Raw genomic sequence first — 18,975 nt, 5'->3', positions numbered from 1 at the left:
CTCGAGCATCCTACTAACGCATCACCCTGTTCCTTCCCTAATCCGTTTGTTGTCTCCATCAAAAGAGGTAATTTGTGAAGTGAACCTGCTGTCCTCTGAGCAATTTTGCACTGCTGTCATTAAAAGACACAAGTGCTAAACCCCTGACAGTGACCTTGAGTTTCCCCTCCCGAGACTTCACTTCTTTTCCTGCAAGGACTCGCCCTTAATACCAGTGTAGATACTCTCTAATCTGCTTCTCCAAGCCTCACACCCTGCTTAAAGACTCTCTTTAGTCCTTCCACAAAGAGCTCTCATCTACACATCCAACTTTTCATCGGCACAAGCATGAGAAAGGAATGGATGGGCAAACACCTCCACTCTTCCTCATGGACACGTCCTCCAGGAGACAGCACCCTCGTTTCCAAAAGCACCAAGAGAAGGTTGCCCTCCAAGCATGTCAAACTTCAGGTCTGATTTGGAGAGGTGAACACATCTGACGGAACAGCTGGACCCTGCCACCTCGCACCAAGACGGTGAGATGAGCCAGTGTGCCACGGTACGCTCACTGGGAGTCAAAGAGGAGACCCTTTGGTGCTGCCTGACCTCGGGAGCACCTGCAGCCTGCCTTCCCTCAGGAACGAGACCCTCACTCCAGACCACCACACCGACAGCCGTCCTCTCTGTCTCACTGCAAGAGCGGAGGGGCAAACCACTCCAGAAGTGACCTTACTTCTCAATACAGTGCTAACTTCTCACAACCAAACCAGCTTGACTTAAGGGCTTGACTCATTCCTGCTCCAAAGTCCTCCTTCTTCGGGTCTCGTCGTATGGATAACAACAAAAGCAGGTGCTTCCGCTGCGTGTTAAGACTGTTACATTATCCCTAGACACATAAATTTTCTGCCTCTGCTTTGAGTCCTTGCTTTGAGTGATATCCACTGGCATTTTGATTTAGCGAAAGATTTCCAGTGAGAGCCCATCCCCAACCTGAAGAACTATTTCTCTTTGAAAGACTTCATTGCAGCCTTAAAGTGCTCTCCCACCGCACCCAACGGACAGTTTGGGGTGGTGACCATCTCCTCTAGGGACTGTCTGTAATCATGTTGCCAAACAGCACCTTTTGCCAAGCATGGAGAGCAAAACTGCCCCCATCTTTTTGTTCATTGTAATCCTAAAACTGAGAATCTTGTCCTCACCTTTTTTCTTTTCTTTCTTTTTTTTTTTTTTTTTTCCAAGATCCCCTTGGTTTTTGGAGTGCACCCTGACAGGATGCTTTGGCTTCATTTGTTTTTTAACTCCCCGGTAGGTCAGTTATGCCATGACCCAGCTTCTTGCCAGAAGATACTGCTTGAGGAGTTTTTTGAACTGGAGAAGTCTGAGCCTGTAATTATTCACACCACAAGATGCACAGACAACTTCTCTGCCACGTCTGTGCTGCTGAATTCACCCTGGGACCATAGAAATGAGCTTTCCACACCATGCCAGGACAAAGCCAGTGCTTCACCATCCCCACTGTTGAATTGTTCAGCCCCTCTTTGGCATGGTTTTCATTCACTCCAGCAAGCCTAGACTTGGGCACAGCTTGCACAGGCATTGATACTGGCCAAAGACCATCCCCAGTTGGCAGTGTGGATGTGGCTATGCTGTATTGAGATGAAAGAGTTTAGTAGTATGGATGTGGCCAGCACGGTTGGCTTTGAGACCAGAATGGATCCTGGCAGTGCTTATTCTGCTAATAAAGTTGTATCTGTATGCCGCACAGCAGGACTTGGGATTTTGTGGAGTACATCAGCTCCGGCCTGGCGTACTTCTGTTGTCTGCCCAGTTCGACGGACAAAATATTTCTTGGTTGCTTCTTTTTGCTGAGCTTACTTTGCAAGCAGTGTCACTTACATTGAGCTGATGTCAGTGCATCCACCTCCTCATCCATGTCAGATGTCTGGCATGCTCGGTGTGGCAGTGTCACACATCTGCAGGCAGTTGATTTGGAGACTTGAGTGATTCAGACCAGACCAAGTCAGCAATGGGCATACAGGAGTTACAAGATGAAGAGACCATGCCCTCGTGATGCTGTTCCACCTACACAAGGTGTTTCTTACCCAAACTGCATCTGATCTGGACTGCAGAAGAGGAGCCGGTGTTCTGTAATTGCCAAGTGGAAAGTGCAAGCGAGCCACAGATTTCAAGAGTAAATGTGTATTTTGCAGTGTGTTGGATGGGAGCTAATTGTCCACTTCATCCTGTCCATCTCTGCACCTGCCAAAAACTCAGTAGCCATTTGCCTGTATTTTCATTTAGAGCTGACTAGATTCAATGGGACAGAATGAATCTCAAGCTTTAGTCAGTGTTCTGCTAAAACCCATCTGGTGGTGCTGATAGGAAGGTGTTGCTGTTGACTTTCAAAGAGCAGCAGTCCCTTGCTCTTCAGATGTATTTTCCCATACACAAGATTCACTTCACAATGTATCCCTGCTCCTCATCCCTGCACAGAATTGCATGAACTGAGTCACCCACACCACCCCAACATCACCAAACCGCCTGAAGAAAATGTGGTCTGAGGTCCTCCCAGCATGATTTCATTGAAGCTCAGAGGTGCTTTGAAAAGGAAAACTTACTACTGTGCTTTTGCAAAACCTTTTAGTGCCTGCTTGCTGGGCAGCTTGGGCATGAGACCATTTGGAAGCTGCCGGAGTCAGTAAAAAATTGTAGGGACAGGCTTTTCTAGGATCTTCTGTTACTGGGTTAGCTTTCCTCTGGATTCTGTTCAGCTCCAATGTGGTCGTGCAAAGTAAAACAAACAACAAAACCCACACAAAATAAGGTCTATGCCAATCCCCACAGAAGCCAAGGCTAGCTGGTAGGGACGACGTGAACTCAGTTGCTCACCCTTTGCTTGCTGCAGCTTGCGTGCTGTTATTTTGGCAGTTCTCTGCAGCCCTGGGCTTTGGGGATGGTCGATGCCCGGGGCTGTGATTGCTGTTTTCATTTTTCCTTGGAGCTCAGGTGTATTCTGGTGCAGAGAATCTCAGCCTGGTTTGAATGGGAAGATTGGAGGCTATCCCAAATAGACGTGGGCAAACCTTTCACTGTGTGCAGAGTGCATTTCCAGACCTTTGGGTACCGCTTATTTCTCCATGAGCGTGTTCAGAATCGCTTCATTGTGTTTGAACCTGGAAATAGCAGTGTGGTGGCTCTTTTCTGCTGTGGTGTGATGTGGGAAAAGGGAGGACCCTTCTTTCTGAGCTGGAGATTGCCTGTGTTCAACCCTTGTTCCTTACTTGAAGCTCAGGCTGTAGGATAATGAGAAAGATGAAGAAGTGTGGTGAAAGATAGCTGCATATGTCCCACTGGCTCTTCACTACCAAGGAGGGAGGCAGTCAGTGACAATTGAATCTGCAAAATCTGAACTTGCCAGTCTAGTTGTTGGTGGCCCTGCCCACGGCTGTGGGGTTGGAACTCGGTGATCTTCTTATGGTCCCCTCCAACCTAAGCTGTTCTGTGGTTCCATGAAAACAATCTGGACTTCAGTATAAATTTGGATGCACACACTACCCAATTGGAATGAGCGATGTTGATAAAATAATGCGGTCTGTTCTTTCCTGTTGTATATTTTAAAAGAAACAAACAAAAATCCCCAAGCCACGACAACAAGAAAGCACTGCAAGCAGACAGAAATAATTTGAGTGCACGGACTTCCCTCTCTCCCTCTTTGGGACATGTGCAGCAAGGGAACTCTTGGGAAATCTGTTACGTGCGGAGTTGCTCGTATTTGGATTTGTGAACATCTGTGTTGGTCAGATGGTTTTTTCCAGCAAGCGTAGCAAGGGGACATGGTGCAAAGCTCATTGCAGGTTTCAGGGTGATGGGACTCCTGGGTTTCAGCCCCAGGTCTGCCACGACGTCGCTGTGTAACCTTGGGCAAGTGATTTAACCTTTCTGTGCCTACAGTTTACCCATCTGTATACATGGGTATAATAATATTTACCTACCTCACAGGGGTGTTGTGAGGCTTAAGCAAATGCGTGCGGGAGGTGCTGGAATCGCGCCGTAACGTTGTCGTTCTCCTGGGTTTGTGCTGTTATCAGGAAGGAGCAGTGAAGGGGTTGGTTACACCACGCGGAAGGAGATCCTGCCGGTCCATGTGTGTGTCAAGAAATTGATCTTAAGTCTTTTCTCTCCCCAAAAGCAAGAAATGGAAAAAAACGGTTGTGTGCCAACTCAGTAGCCTTGCTTTCCCAGACAAAGATAACAGCGCTGTTTGCAATATTGTTTTCTGAACGCAGCAGGCGACCTTTCCCTTTTCCTTTCTGTTTCTGGAAACTTGAAACTAAAGATCACGAAAGTATTTCTGAACCGAACAGATTACTGATGAATACTTGAATTTCTTTAAAAGATGCTCTCATCAGCCACGGTTAATGTGCACTAATCTTTCAGTCATCAGCATCCATCTGAATACAGTGAAAAATTTGCTCACGCTGTTTTGGAATAGCCTGGACCTTGGTTGGGAGGCTGGTATTCTGTTTGAGTCTTGTAGGCATGGGAAACTGGAGTCTCAACTGAAAAACGTGAACAATCTGTTATTCTTTTTGGTTTTGCCTTTGGGTTTCTCGGCTGCCCAGGGACAACACGATAACTGCAGTTCATTTGGTTGTACGGTAGCTTTTTTCAAACTGTTTCCTTCTGCAAAGGGTGAAGGCAGGTTGTGCAAAGGGAAACAAGAGGCAGTGCTGCTCACGTGCAGCTCCTCTCCAAGTACCTGCTTCCCTGCCAAAAACACATCCAGAGAGACCAGACCAGGGCTGCCTTCACACCCATACTCAACCAAAGCCCCCGTCACCACCAGTGGGAGTTTTGGCTGCAGATGATTTGTCCTTCAAGGTGGATTCATCCCTGGTTTAACCCCTGAATGCTCACTGAAAGTGATTCTCTCTAGACTAGGGGAGGGGTCTAGTTCATTGCTCCAACTATCTGATAATTCAGAAGGGGAAAAAGCATGTTATCGAAGCCTTTCCTGTTGTTTTACTATTTTTTAATTGTTTGAGTGTCCTGACCATCCTGTAATGTCTTTTTTTTTTTTTTTTTTGGAAATGTAATGTGAGGCAAGACTGCCTGCTCCCTTCCAGCAGCGCTTTGTGAAGCCTGCTCACGCAGTCCTTACCCAAGCAGAGCTCCTGGGTTTCGCCGTGGGGTCTCGCTTTCTTCCTGAGTTAGGACTGCAATCTGGGCAGCGTTTCAGCAAGCTGTCATCTTCACTAACCCGAGATTTGCCTTGCATGAAGCCAGAACAAAGCTGGGAAACCCTCTTCCACCTCCGCCTTAGTCTGCCGCGTCCCTCGCGTCCCATCCCTGCCCCTGTGTGCCACTATAGAGAGGTCGGTCAGATCTTCTGGCTGCATGGCCTAGTCTCTTCCACATCACCAACCACGTAGCTGCAGATCTTCCCCTTTGGGTAGAGCACGTTCAGAAGCTCTCTTCTTGCAGACGAGCCTCTCCCCATGAGCATCAGCTCTGGGGCTGCTCCTTCCCCCTTTGTCTCCTCCACCATTTATTTTCCCTGTTTGAAGCACTCAGCTCAGTGCTTCTGGTTTTTCTTTTTACTGCTTCTCTTCCAAAAAAAAAAAAAAAAGAAAAAAAAAGAAAAGAAAAGAAAAAAAGATTGAAGCTGGATAAAAACAACACAGCAATGTAACTCCTTCGGTGCTATGCTGACTGCTTTGTTCTACCCAACCAAGTGCTGGCCAATGTACAGATCATCCCTCTTTGTCCTAAGAAGCACCACACATCTGTGTCTTGAACAGGCATGAACTGAGAGGGATGAGAGAGGGCAAGTGCTGTTTGGAAAGCGATGGAAGTCTTATGCGTATCTACTAGAAAGAAAAAAAGAAAAAAGGAAAAAAAAGATATAAATGCAGACTGCTTTCATAGCTAATTGTCAAACAACTTGTGGAACTAAGTAGGATATAGCCTATAAGGTATTGAGGGCATTATATATATATATACATATATAAGAAATGATGAAAAATTCACCTTTATCAATAAATCACCCTTTAATTTTCCTGAAAGTGCACTATTCAACAGTAGACACATCTGCCTGCGCTTGCAGACAGCTGTTTTGCTTTGAGCCACTCCGGCAGCAATGGCTGTTCCAACTGCAGAGGTCAACAAGCAGGTGTTAGGTCTGATATGAAGTGAATGGCTCAGAGTTTTGGGGATTAAAGGGACTAGTCAACGTGTATGCCTGCACCTATATACACAGTGGAGATATAGACGAGCATACATGCCATGTTACTGCAACAGTATATATGTTTTAATATATATATGAATACATTGTGAATTCCAAAGGGCTTTTCAAGATGAGGAAGGTAGTTTCTGGTGCGAGCTGCAAAGAATTTGGGGATTGAAGGTAGGGCTGTAATAAGTATTCCTAGTATGTTATTTTTTAAAGTCAAAACAGGGATAAACAATCATCAGAAGCTTAAGGTCCTTTTGGAGAAATGCTGTACCACCTGATTTTCCTTTCTTTAAGAAAGATGGAAGCCAAAATCAGACCGAAAATTGGGGCCACACGCAGTGTCAGTATAAATCAGTACAGCTCCACTGATGTCCTCACATTCGGCATCTCAAAAACAATCTGGTGCCAGGGGAATCTAAACTGGGCCCCACTGGGTGATACGAGACCTTCTGTTGTTGACTAAACTCAAACAAAATCTTGGACAAAACCAAGCAGAGCCAGGTGAATTTGCAAAGCTCTGACCCACACAAGGGCTTTCTCTGCCATCCATACCAGTGCGAACAGCCCTGCTCATTGGGACAGCACAGTGCGTCCTTCTTTGTGGGGACTGGACCCCAAATCTGATTTCAGGCCCTTTGGATTTAAATGCCAACTGGTACCCAAAGGGAATGAGAATTGTTTTCTCTCTCATTCCCATCCATCAATCACAAGAACAAGGAGCTCATATTTTCTTGTTTTTGCCAACAAAACCTGCTGCTGGGGCCGGAGTCCCTTCCCTCAAGCCCAGCTACCACCACCTGCATGCCTCCCCTTTCTTCCACCTTAAAAACAAATGCTATTCTTTCCCAAGTAGCAAAGGTCCAGGACAAATGCCAGATGATTACACCTGCAATCTGTTTGCTTTAGGATTTTATTTTAGTTTCAGAGGGCATATGAGTACACACAGAGACACATGCCTGCAGAAACTGCAGCAACCTGAAGTTGAAGCCACTTGACTTCAATGGGCTCTGAGCTGACACTGCTAAAAGAGAAACCATGCACCAAGAGTTCCCCAGATTCCCCCCAAATTACAGTTTCATGCTGTTCCCATATAATTTGTTTTTGTTTTCGTGTTTGTTTTTTCAGCAAATACTGAAAACTGGTTAACAGACAGTAAATTTATGATGGATAAGTAGTAGGAGAAGTGTACTGGTTCTCACTTACCCACAGACCTCTTAGCACTACTCCAGCAATTAAACAAGCCTTAAATTGGATGTAATTGCTGCCATTTGGAGGAGAGCTGTGATGTGTGTTTTCTTATCTAAAAAAGTATCACAGCCAAATCCTTCGGCCCTGTCTTCTCTCCGTAGGGAGAGTGAGGAGAAAGAGATTTTACATCAAAAGTCAAAAGTTTGCCATTAGCTACAAAATGTGCCCCCTATCAGAAAAAAAAGTTTTGTCTGGTGGTTCCACTCTGTAAACTCTTTTACCATTCCAGCCTTTTGTTTCAGTGGGAATGGGAAGTAGTTTCAAAAGCGTTTAAATACTCAGGGAAGGACTATTTCAAATCTAGGTCTGGTGGCTTCCATTTGTGTCACTGGGCCAAGTTCAAACCATTCCAGTAATGTGATTTCCCATGGTGTGAAACCAGAGTGAGACAACAGTTGAGGTGGGGCCCCTGTGTGGTATCCCAGTGGTGACCCAATGCGTGCAATGTATTCCCAGTGGTGATGCACTTGGAGACCTGGCATACCATGTCCATCGTGCAGAAGGATCTCCACCATGTCCCAACCCCAGGAGCTGTTTCTCTAATAATAAAAGTTTCACAGAAAGGCTAGATAAATGTTTTTGGTTTTGTTTTGGATTGCAAGGAAATATCATCTCTTTAGCATGTATTATTTTGGGTGGACTGTTGTATATAGAAGGTAAAATCACAGTTCCTGAAGATTTATGTTCTCTTTCCATCTCTGCTGTGGGCTGATAGGCAAACCAAGAAGATGTTAGGAATGTCACTGCTAGCAAATGCAACCTTCCCTGCCCAAACTCCCTGGTACCACTGGCTCGTGCTCCTGAGAAGGTAATGAGGGAATGGTCAGGCTGTTGTCTGACACCCATCACCAACCCCATCTCCAGCCCTACATCTCTGCCATTCTTCCCCAAGGCGTTGTAGCGTGACTTTAAGGATTCCTTCATGCCCTACAGAAGTGTTGGGAAGACAGGCTAGTGGAATACTTCTTGCAAAGCTCTTGATCACCTTCTGACTGAATGGAATTCTGTAAGTTGATGGCATCTTCTGAAATCAGCTTTCATCCTAGAAGCACTTTTGATTAGTGAATTTTGATAGCACTGGAAGATTGGCACAGACATAGAGAATAGCACAATTAAATACTAATATTTCAGAAGTGCCACTTTTCCCATAAACATTGAAATTTGACTAATAATTGCTGGAACTCTTTGTTAACATTGAAAACCCAGAAAACATTCTTACACTGGGTTCCTCAGATAAACCTCATTCAGTGAGCACGAATTCCCAAATCACTCCAAAATGGTTCTTCTAATGCATCTGCAACGTGCTGAACTTTAACCCTGAATACTGCCCATCCACCTTGCAGTACATGCACTGGGACCCCAGCCAAGCTCAGTACCCCTTTGTGCTGAGCACTTTACCAAAACACAGAGGGACTTGCCCCAGAAGAGCTTTTAGTTTGACTGTAGTTGTTTTTGTGACCTTGGACAAGTCAATGGGAGCTATGAAGCTTACCTTGCAAGGATGCTGTCATGTCAATGACAGCAAAGTGCTTTAACATCAGAAGTACCATAGAACTGCAGCATTCATGGGCAAAGCAGGTGAAAGCAGTGTAGCATGTCTCCTGGTCTGTGTCTTCATGCAGCCTAATAGACACTGCTCTGATTTGGCTGTTTCAAGAAGGACTAGCAAAAGCCAGACGAGATGCCATGCTAAGCTTAGAGTCAACACTTTCCTTCATCCTTCAGAATGCTTCGTTCTGCTGTAGGAAAACAGCCATGGAAGTCAGTTGAGGAGCCAGGAATTTTCTTGCAGTCATCTTTGTGCATGGATTTAGAGAAAGCAGAGGTGGAAAGAGCACATGGGTCGTCAGGTGCATTCCCAAGAATGCCTGTGCTGCTGGCATCCTGTATCTTATGCTCCCTCCCTGAATCCTGTCTGCATGGAAATATTCCATGGGAATAGGGCCTTGCTTACCCCAGACCCCCGTGATCAGGCACATTAAACAGAAATTATGGCCTAAGATTTCCTAGTAAGAAGTATATATTTTTGCAAACTAAGCTTGAAACTCAGTCATGCCCATGCCTTGAATCTTGCCTTATTAACCAAACTCAACGTATTCTGGACCCAGATCATCTGAAGTCATCCTTCCACTGCCACTCTGATCCTGTGGGGCTTGCTGTCTGTCATCACGTTAGGATCAAGGATCTACTGCTGAGATCAGGAAAGGTTGGCTCCTTCCTCAGTCACTTCTGCACGTGAGCCACCCTCTTGTCCTTATTGGGGTCTAGACAGACTGGGCTCTAAAGCAGACCCCACAAAAAGATCTGAAAGACCAAGGAAAATTACTTCAAGTCCTGCCATGGTGGCATCTTAGCACCATCCCTATCTTCTGCCAGCAGGATGCATTTGGGAGGCATGAAGACCCCCAACAACCCCTGTTCTGAGCTGGCTAAAACAAGCAGACGAGGGCAGGTCCGATCCTCTTGCATTGCCACCGAGCTCCATGGCTGTCCCCTTGGTTTGGTGTTGTGCCACTGACAGCAGAGTCAGGCAGGCGTCATCGTGATGCAAACCTGGTGCTATTAATTTGGCATAGAGTGCCTGCGAGTGTCTTCTTTTCTTGCTCACCACGTAATTAGTTTATGCACAAGGTTCATGTGCCGTCTGCTGTGACTTCTCATTTCACGGGAGGGTTCTGAGGTATTCTATCTTATTCCTCAACTCCTCCTCCAGTTTCTGCATTTTAGAGGGCAAGGTGTGCATGTGCGGGTGCTTGAGTGTCAAAAGCAACAGAGTGAGGGCCAACCAGCAAGTGCACTGCAGGAGAGGATTGGACTGAGTGAATGAGAAGTGCGGGGTAAGCCTGAGAAAACCAGACACGCACATTTTGATCTCCGTCTCCATCTGACAGCACTTCTGCAAATCTGTTGAGACTATTGCTTATGTCCGGGACAGTTTTGTCTCCGGGCTCCTGGGGAGTGACAGATTGAGATATTCAGGACAGGGTTGTGTGGAGGGATGAGATCAGACTCTCTGAGCACATCCAGCACGTCCCAGGAGGCAGCCCACGTCAGGCTGTGCCCTGATCATCTTTGATTAAGCTTTGAGCACTAAATCCTGCTTCCCTTACGCCGGCACAAGCATCTTGAACTTGGCAAGATGTGGTCTTTTTAATTTAGGAAGGCTGTTTTAGAAGTGTTCAAAGTGCAAGAAAAGAGCTCGCAAAATCAACGTGCTCCTTAAAAAGACCAAATTCTGGTCCCCATTTCACTGTATGAAGCCTGTATGAATTTTTTAATGAAAAAGCCTCTTTTTTTTTTTTGCCATCAGCAAGACCAGATGTTGGCCTGGCCCCACCTGCCCTCATTAACTCCAAAAGCCCTTTATTTGTTGATGCCAGTGTCGTTAGGGCAGCAACGTTTCAATTCTCCAGACCTTGTGGTGCCTTTTCTTGTGGTGCTTACCCTTTGCAGGACTCCAGTCAAGGCAACCACTCACATCAAACAGCAATGCCAGTACTTCTCCTCCGGATTATGTGCCACTGCAGTAACAGTATAATGTATACATATATAAATATAGATAGATAGATAGAAATATTACTATAGTTATAATTATATATATATAATTGAGGTTCTGATGCCGCTGTGCGGGGAACGAACCGTTCCTCTGCAGGATTACACTGGGTGAAACCAACAGCTCAATATCTCATAAAGGCTTGCAGCCTTGGCAAGGAGCTTCTCTCCCATGCGTTCGTTCTCACGTCACTCATTTCCCCTCCACACAACAAGAACGATTTCCAGATCACTTCTGCAAATTCTGGGGCAGATGATGCCATGCGGTAACATCGTCCTCCTGCCGTGGACGGGTGGATGTTGCCTTGCCATGAAGGGAGCACGATGGGACCAATGGGATGGCGTCCCCAGGTGGTGGCTTTACCTTTTCCTCTGCACCAAGGGGATGCAACCCAACAGCTTGCAAGCGGTTTTCCCCGCTAGCCAACCACCCTGCCCCCCAGCAAGCGTTCCTATCTCATCTTCCCAAGCATCTTTCCAATGCGCTCGCTTCATTTTTTTTCCCATTGGGATGCTCGGTTTCCCATGTTGGGGAGGAGGGAAGCTGGCAAATGTGGTTTGCTTTGCTCATGCCAGTAGTTCTGCCTGACTTCAGGGGGCAGTTTTTTTTGTCAATGGACTGCTGGGTTTGGTCAGTCGTTATCATATTGCTGAACCTATGGGCCCATTTCAGATAGGACAGATGTTGAGTGAAGGTATTTTCTACTAAAGGGAACAACACCAATAATACTGTAAAAGGTGCTAGAATCAAACCTCATTTTATATACTTTGGTTCTTAGAGAAAAATAATATACACGGAATTCTTCCTGTGCAGCCTTACTGTAGATTGTTATAACCAACTCTCTAATCCAAAAAACAAACAAACAAACAAACAAAAGTGAAAAGGTTAAAAAAGGAGAAAAATGAAGCGATCCTGTATGAAGTGTAACACATATGAGTTTCCTATATAAATGTAAATGATCAGACATATATTAAAATGCACTTGAGGCAAGTGGCAAGCATGGAAAGCTTTTGTAGCACCCTCTTTTTATGCACAACAGCTGTCTTCTTTCATTTGGCTGGTGCAAGAGGGAATGTGCCGAGGCACTTGTATTTCCTTTTAATTCTGTAGATGATTTTTTTGGGAGAAGGAAAGAGAAATGGGAAGGAGGTGGGTGGTTTAGCTAGTAGGCAAGCCTGGAATATTCATCACTTTTTTTTCCCTTTTTTCCTGGTTAGTTTATGACTGTGTTTGGACTCCATTTCTCAAACGCTTTTTAGAGCTTTGCTGCCTGCCCCAGGTGCTCAGTGTAACTCTTACCTCAAGAATGCTTACAAAAAAAAAGTCAATTGTTTCTTCTTTTCCCGTGTCTGGAAAATTCAAACAAAAAAAAATTGACATCAATGACAACAGTACAAATGAAAACATGAACGACCAGCAGCGAATGAAGTAACGAGAAATAAAAAAGGAAGAAGTCAAAGCAGAGGTTTGGTGATCAAACCGAGCCATTCTGGTGCTTTTCCCCTTTTTATGTTGCTAATGATCACAATTACACGAGATGGGCTAGGACAGGTGCGTGGTCTTAGGCTGTAGCGAAAAAAAAAAAAAAGAAAAAAAAAAAAAGTATCTAAAAGAATACAAATTTGCATGGAAAAAAAAAACTCTGATGGAGCATTTAAAGAATGGCTGTTTCGATGTCAGACGTTTAATGTTAGCATGTGTGTGTGCTGTATATACCTTTTCATGTGTGACATGTACAGTTGACTGAGGAAAAAAAAAAACATATGGAACCGAACAAAAAATAATAATCAAATGCTATTTTATCAGATGATGCACTTTTTCACCTTGATGAGAAGCCACTGTTCACAACTATGCAATCTTCCAGTTTCTCTCTCTATCTCTTCTCTCCAACCTCAAATTTCCCAACTATTTTCCATAACCTAAACCGTTTTTTCTTTCGTACAAAGAAACACAAAAAGTTCCAAACTCTGGTTCAAGGTGAGAGTGCTACTGTGACTTTTCTCAAGCGATAAGAGCTAACAAACAGACAAACACAAGGGGTTTGGTTTGGTTTGGTTTTTAAGAAGAAAAAAGGAGGTTCAGACATGACCCTTTTAATGTTTTCTAAATGAATTGATGTTTTCTACATGTGCCAGGCTTCTGTTGACTGTTTTTCTTTGGGTTTGGTTTCATTTCTTGATTCATGATGTTCTTTCTCTTGGGTTTTAGGATTTATTTACTGATTTATTTCCTTCTGTATTTATTTTCTCTTTTATTTTTTCTTTTTTTTGCATCTGGTTTTGTATTGTAGGTATTGGGGATGTGAAGATGAAGGTGAAATTTGGCTTAACTTCAAGTGTTTTAGTACATGTGTGTGCTATATGTATATAGTTTTCTACATAGAAAATTTTACACGCTTTTTGACGCACTTTACGACATGTATGTACAAAGTTGTCTATATAGAAAAAGTAGTGAGTTATCTGACCTTCCAAGAAGAGAGTTTTGATTAAGAGGAGTTCGGATATTTGAGTATCTCATGTGTGTGTGTATTATATACTATATTATATATTACAGAAATATATAATAGCGTATGTCCATGTTAGGGTGTGTGTAATAGATACGCGCATCCAAACACGTGATCATGCCCACCTATGCCATAAAAGTAGAGGTTTTGCATTCCCCTGAGGTTTTCAAGCTACGATAAATAGCCTGGCTCTATTCGGTCAACTTCTTCCTTATCCTTTGATGAAAGGTAGAAAATTATCCTCCTTTGCTGTCCCCAGTACACTGTCCCCTTGTCATGGGAAAATGTGTGCATAGATATAGGGGGAGTTTGCCTTTACAGCCTTTCTTTTCCCACCTTGGTTTACCAGTGGGTGTAGAGGAAGAGAAAACAGGTCATCCAGCCAGTGACGAGCTCAGGAAACCATGACCACCAGATGGGGCTGCCGTGTCCCCTGCCACCAATTCACCACGCCGCCTAGAGCAACATCTCTCCCACTTCTCTGTGCCTGTCAGATTGGGGTTGCTGATTCTTTCCAAGCCTTTAAGCACTTTGCACTCATGGTCCTTCTCTGCCAATACCACAGGGTTCCCCTCAACACCGGTGGGAGGTGATTTGGGCCAGTTTACAGTGAGATCTTCACCGTCTTACCCTTGTCCTCTAGCTCTCTTCTGTTCATGAAGCCCACCCCTGCCTTGCTGGTGCATGCTTTGACCTTCATCATCTTAGCACTAGGTTTTAAATGAGCACCTGTGTGTTTCTCCTTCTTTCCACTTAAGGTTTCCCCGCCCTTGGCGGCCATGTCCCACCGTGCTGAACTAATTCCAAGCCCACTTTTGCCCCTCATCTTACACATGGGCTTCCTCTTTCTTGGGGTAGGGCACATAAAGCCCCATTTCTGATTTCACTGCCCAATGGACACCTGATTTAGTAAAGCTCTTCCATGTGACCAAGAGACAGCTAGGCTGGTATTATACTCGGCTCTAGATATATAAGGGCCCTTATTGGAAGCCAGCAAAAGTGGGAAGTACAAGGGAATGGGTTTGTGGCATCTCTTCCATTTGTCAGTGAGAATACAAGTGTCCACACCAGTCTGTAGCAGCATGGATGTCCTTTCAGGTCATCTTTCATGTTCGAGTCCTAAACAAGAACATCCTGTCATCCTTTGTAGTTAAACCCACAGTTGTATGAAAACAACAGCCACGCAAAAGCTGGGGACAGTCTTCCTGTCTTGCACAAGGTCATGGCTAGCAGCCCTTCTCAGTTAAGCTATAGAGCCAGGTGGGTTTGGAAACCTATCGTGATTGCTTCTTGTAACTCAGTTCTCTAGAAAACAGCATTCATACTTAAAATAATTTATCATACGACACCCAGCCTTAGATGTTACACATCGTCTACATAACAGGGCAGTATGTAGTACAGCTGTACTGCCTCAAGTATCTACTTCTCCACTTTTTCAGCCTCTTCTACCTAATGGCAAGTTTTAGGTTATGGCTAATGTTTGCACAGAGATATAGCTGTCCCTTGGACTTGCCATTAGGGTGCTGGGATCTGTGTGAGTCATTAATCCCTCTCACAAATCGAAGACAGTCTTGTTCCCCCTGAGTGACTTGAAGGCAGAACACTTAATTTCCTTCTCTGAAAATACAATGCTGAGAGGTGTCCATCTGAAAACGAGGCCAAGAGGAATCATTTTCTGCCCCAGTTAGCGGTTTGTACTAAAGCCTTAAGAAAAGGGAAAAAAAAAAAGATAGCTTTCTAATTGCTAGATTCAACAAATGGAGGAGCCTAGAGGTCAAGTTTGACTCAATCCATAACCGTGCAGACAAAGTCTTTCATGTTCACACATTCCAGTTTCTTAAGGCAGTGAGTTGAAAAGGCTTCTCCCTTCCATGGCTCATCCAGAAAATCTCTGCAAGAGAAATAAATACCTGGAAGATACGTGGTGATATATTCTTCCTTCCCAGGTTATTTGGAGCCTTCCAAACACTGCAATGAACCCATTGGAGCTAAAATAAAAGCAGAACTGTCTTTTCATTCAAAATGGCTTTTTATGAAATGAGAAGGAAAAAAAAAAAAGTGCTGGCAAAGAGCAGGAGAGGTTTGCCTTGTGGACAAGTATAAAGCTACTTGCAGCTTTCATACCCTACGAGGGAGCATATCTCTTGTCCCCTTGATTGGAGATGCTTGTTCAAGGTTCTTTGCCTTCTGGCTCTGTGAGCATGGGGCAGATCTCCTCTAATTTAGCAAGAAAAGCTGGGTATTCATTGAGTTATCATGATGCCTTCCATATTCAGGAGAGAGATCATCTCCAGATGGGGATTTCTCCCACTTGGTTTCCAATTTAGATCAGTTGTGTGCCCTTTAGATGGTGAATTGAATCCCACCTGAAGTAGACAGGATTCTCCACACTTCCAAACCATTTCCAACCACGTCTTACCATCAGACTGCTGCTCTGTTTGCTCAGCCAACAAGCATTCAAAGTTATTCTGCAGAGCTCCATGCTTCCTCAACGTCCCGTACCAAAGGGATGAATCCACACCAGGCAGTCAGACTGAAGAAAAGCAGGCTGCAATTCAGAGTTGGACCCACTGAAGAACTGGGAGAAAGTGTCACTTTCTGTGACAGTCCACTGATCACTGTAAGGGTTCACAAAAGACCTTGAAAATTAATACACAAGGAATAACTTTCCATCTGTTTTCCTCCAGGATAAGGTCATTCTTTGTCTAGATGAAAAGCAAAAAGGAAAAACCACTTGGAGGAGACTGGTCCAGTGGCCTGAGAAGAGCCTTCACCAACTGTCCCATTCTCAACCACTCTTGTTGGGAATGTTTACCAGTATCCAATCCGCTTCCCACGGCTGGAATTAAACCAGCTGCTTCTCATCTTTGTATCCTTTCTGCTACAGAAGTGCCACCTATGCACCATCCTGGATTGATAGATTAAATATAGAAGCCAGTAAGCCTAACCCTATTCCAGATGCCTCCCCTGAGCTATGTGATCAGAGTTAAGAGCCCCAGTCATCCAGGTGCCTTAGCAGGTCTCCTTGTAGGAGTGCTGACCATGCAGCCAGATCCCACCAGCTACCCACACTGGTCACCCCATAGCCTCGCCACCTCAGTAGTTCTGTCCTTCTTGCCACGTAGCTGCTATTGCCTGAACAGAATCCATCAAGGGGCTGCCCTTCTGCTGAAGCCTTCTTTTGTTGGCCACTGTCAACAAGTCTGAGCTAATATTCACAAGCATGTGTTGGTGAATGTAGCCTCAAGCATTCCCAGGGTGTGCTGCTTCCCCTCAGCCACCAGAAGAGAGGGGAAATGGCTTATCTTTCTTTCACTTAGTGCCAGTAGATTCCCTTAGTGCTCTCCCTCTTTGTGTTCATGCACTACGAGTACCCCTAGAACACAGGCTATTTCTCAGAGCCTCTTTATCAATGCTGAACATCATGAAAATTTTCCCTTGAAGATGACTAGTTTGTAGAAAATGCTTCTGATTTACTTCTGCCTTTCCCCTGGCTTTCCAATGGCACTGTTTCTAAGTGGACTGTAATACTGGTATCAATGTTAGTAGGACCCATTGATCAAGTAATCAAAGCTCACTGCTGTGTTGGATATACATATGTTAGCGACAATTGCGTTAAGCCAAATTTAGCAGCTGGATTCTTCAACATCCCTTTGTTTTGTATCTACCTCACTATGATTTCTTTGATTTCTTGTGATTTAGTGTTGTATACAATGTCAGAGGTGATATGTAGATAAAAATATATATATATATATAAAAATATATATTTTTTGCTTTGCAATAAAGCTCAAAGCTATAACACTGAATATTCATAAAATGTCATAATCTTTATTGTGATGTTCCCATTTTAGTTGTAAAATCCTGTCTGGATCCTATTTTCCTGTACACTAGGATCAATATTGTGTTCACGGGTGAATGATTATTATTTCTGTTACTTTTCCACTTAGGCGATATTTTTGAGATGTGAGATAGACACCAGAATTGTCAAAACATGAATTGGTTTGTGTGCTTTTTCCCCATATATAGCCTGCTTGTAACTGGAGTCAAACAGTGACATTGAAAGAAAATGATTTGCAGTCCTGATCTTTCAATTTTGGCTAGTCTGATCATAGCACTGGATTTGGCAGGGAGTGTAAGTAAAAACAGAGGCACTATTAGGGTGATCATAGGAAGGAGTGAAGTAAAGATATTCATCACAATTTGGCTGAAGAGAGGATTCGTTCTTTGAAATAATTGTGGCACATCTCTGATGATGGAGGCCACAGTCATTGAGCTCAATTCCAGGCAGTGAAAAGTTAGCTGCTGCCTCATGGCAGTCCCTGCACCAGAGGCACACATCCAGATCTTTTCTAATGGAATGGAGAGAGTTAAGAAGTTCCCTAGGGCTCTTCACACCTGAGACCTTTGTCTAAGATATGTGGGATACAGCTCCTTCAAGATGGCAGGATCTCCCTTTCTCTGTGGATAGAGCAGAGAAGATGAGTTCACGTTAGATACCTCAGATCTCTGGGCTAAAATCAAGTTCAAAGACTCCCATTGTAAGTGCACAAAGATCATCCTGGCTATTGAAAACCGTCTCAGTGTTTTGGTCATGTGCATTATTCTGAACCAGATGATACCTTGTGCTCTGTCAGTGGAAGGGGTGAGGAAGGTGGGAGCTCCTGCCCTCTTGGCAAAGTGGGAAAATAGTACTTTACCTATGTATTGGTCCTATGCTCGTGTGGTGGATAACATCCTTAGACACAGGGAAGTACCAAAAATGATCAACATCTGCCACAGAAATACCGAGTCCTACAGAAGGGAGATGGGTGTTGGGGGAACTGCTGAGAGGACACTGCTCCCATAGACTGGGATTAGGGGAAAAAATACATTGGGCCCAAATGCTGGCGCTCTTCACTTGAGTAGAGAATATTTCCATGGATCTCACGCATTGCCTTCACTGGGAGCAGAATGAGGTGAATCCTCTCCATTTCCCTTCCAGCAGACTGTAAGGAAATGAACATTTTCCTTCACTGCTTTGTCAAAAAAAAAAGAGAAAAAAAAAAAAAAAAGTAATGACCAGAAAGAATCAGACGCAAATGGAATATGACATGTGCTTTAAAAGTAAGGAGCAAAAACACTACTGAACCTAAATCTAGTTATTCCATAGGGGGAAAAGAAAAAAAAATAAAAAGAAAAGAAAAGAAAGATGCAAGAAATGAAACCCAAACGTGAGCAAATCAAAAAAGAGGAAATGTTATTGGGTTTCACCCAAAAGCACGTGACAGGACTGCAAAATGCATCACTTAGGGTGGGTTTCACGAGACCTCTTCTGTGTTGTCTTATCTCTAAAATTTGCACAATTGTTCAGTACTAACAGCAATTTTTTTTCCTCATTCTGATCTGGTGTCTGTACAAATCTGGCTTGGGTTTTTGGTTTGTTTTTCTTATTGTTGTTGCCTGTTCCCAGCTATTTCT

Source organism: Tetrao urogallus, assembly GCF_951394365.1.
Source record: "Tetrao urogallus genome assembly, chromosome: 2".
In the NCBI taxonomy this organism is placed as follows: domain Eukaryota; kingdom Metazoa; phylum Chordata; class Aves; order Galliformes; family Phasianidae; genus Tetrao; species Tetrao urogallus.
Note: the sequence above shows the minus strand (reverse complement) of the source record.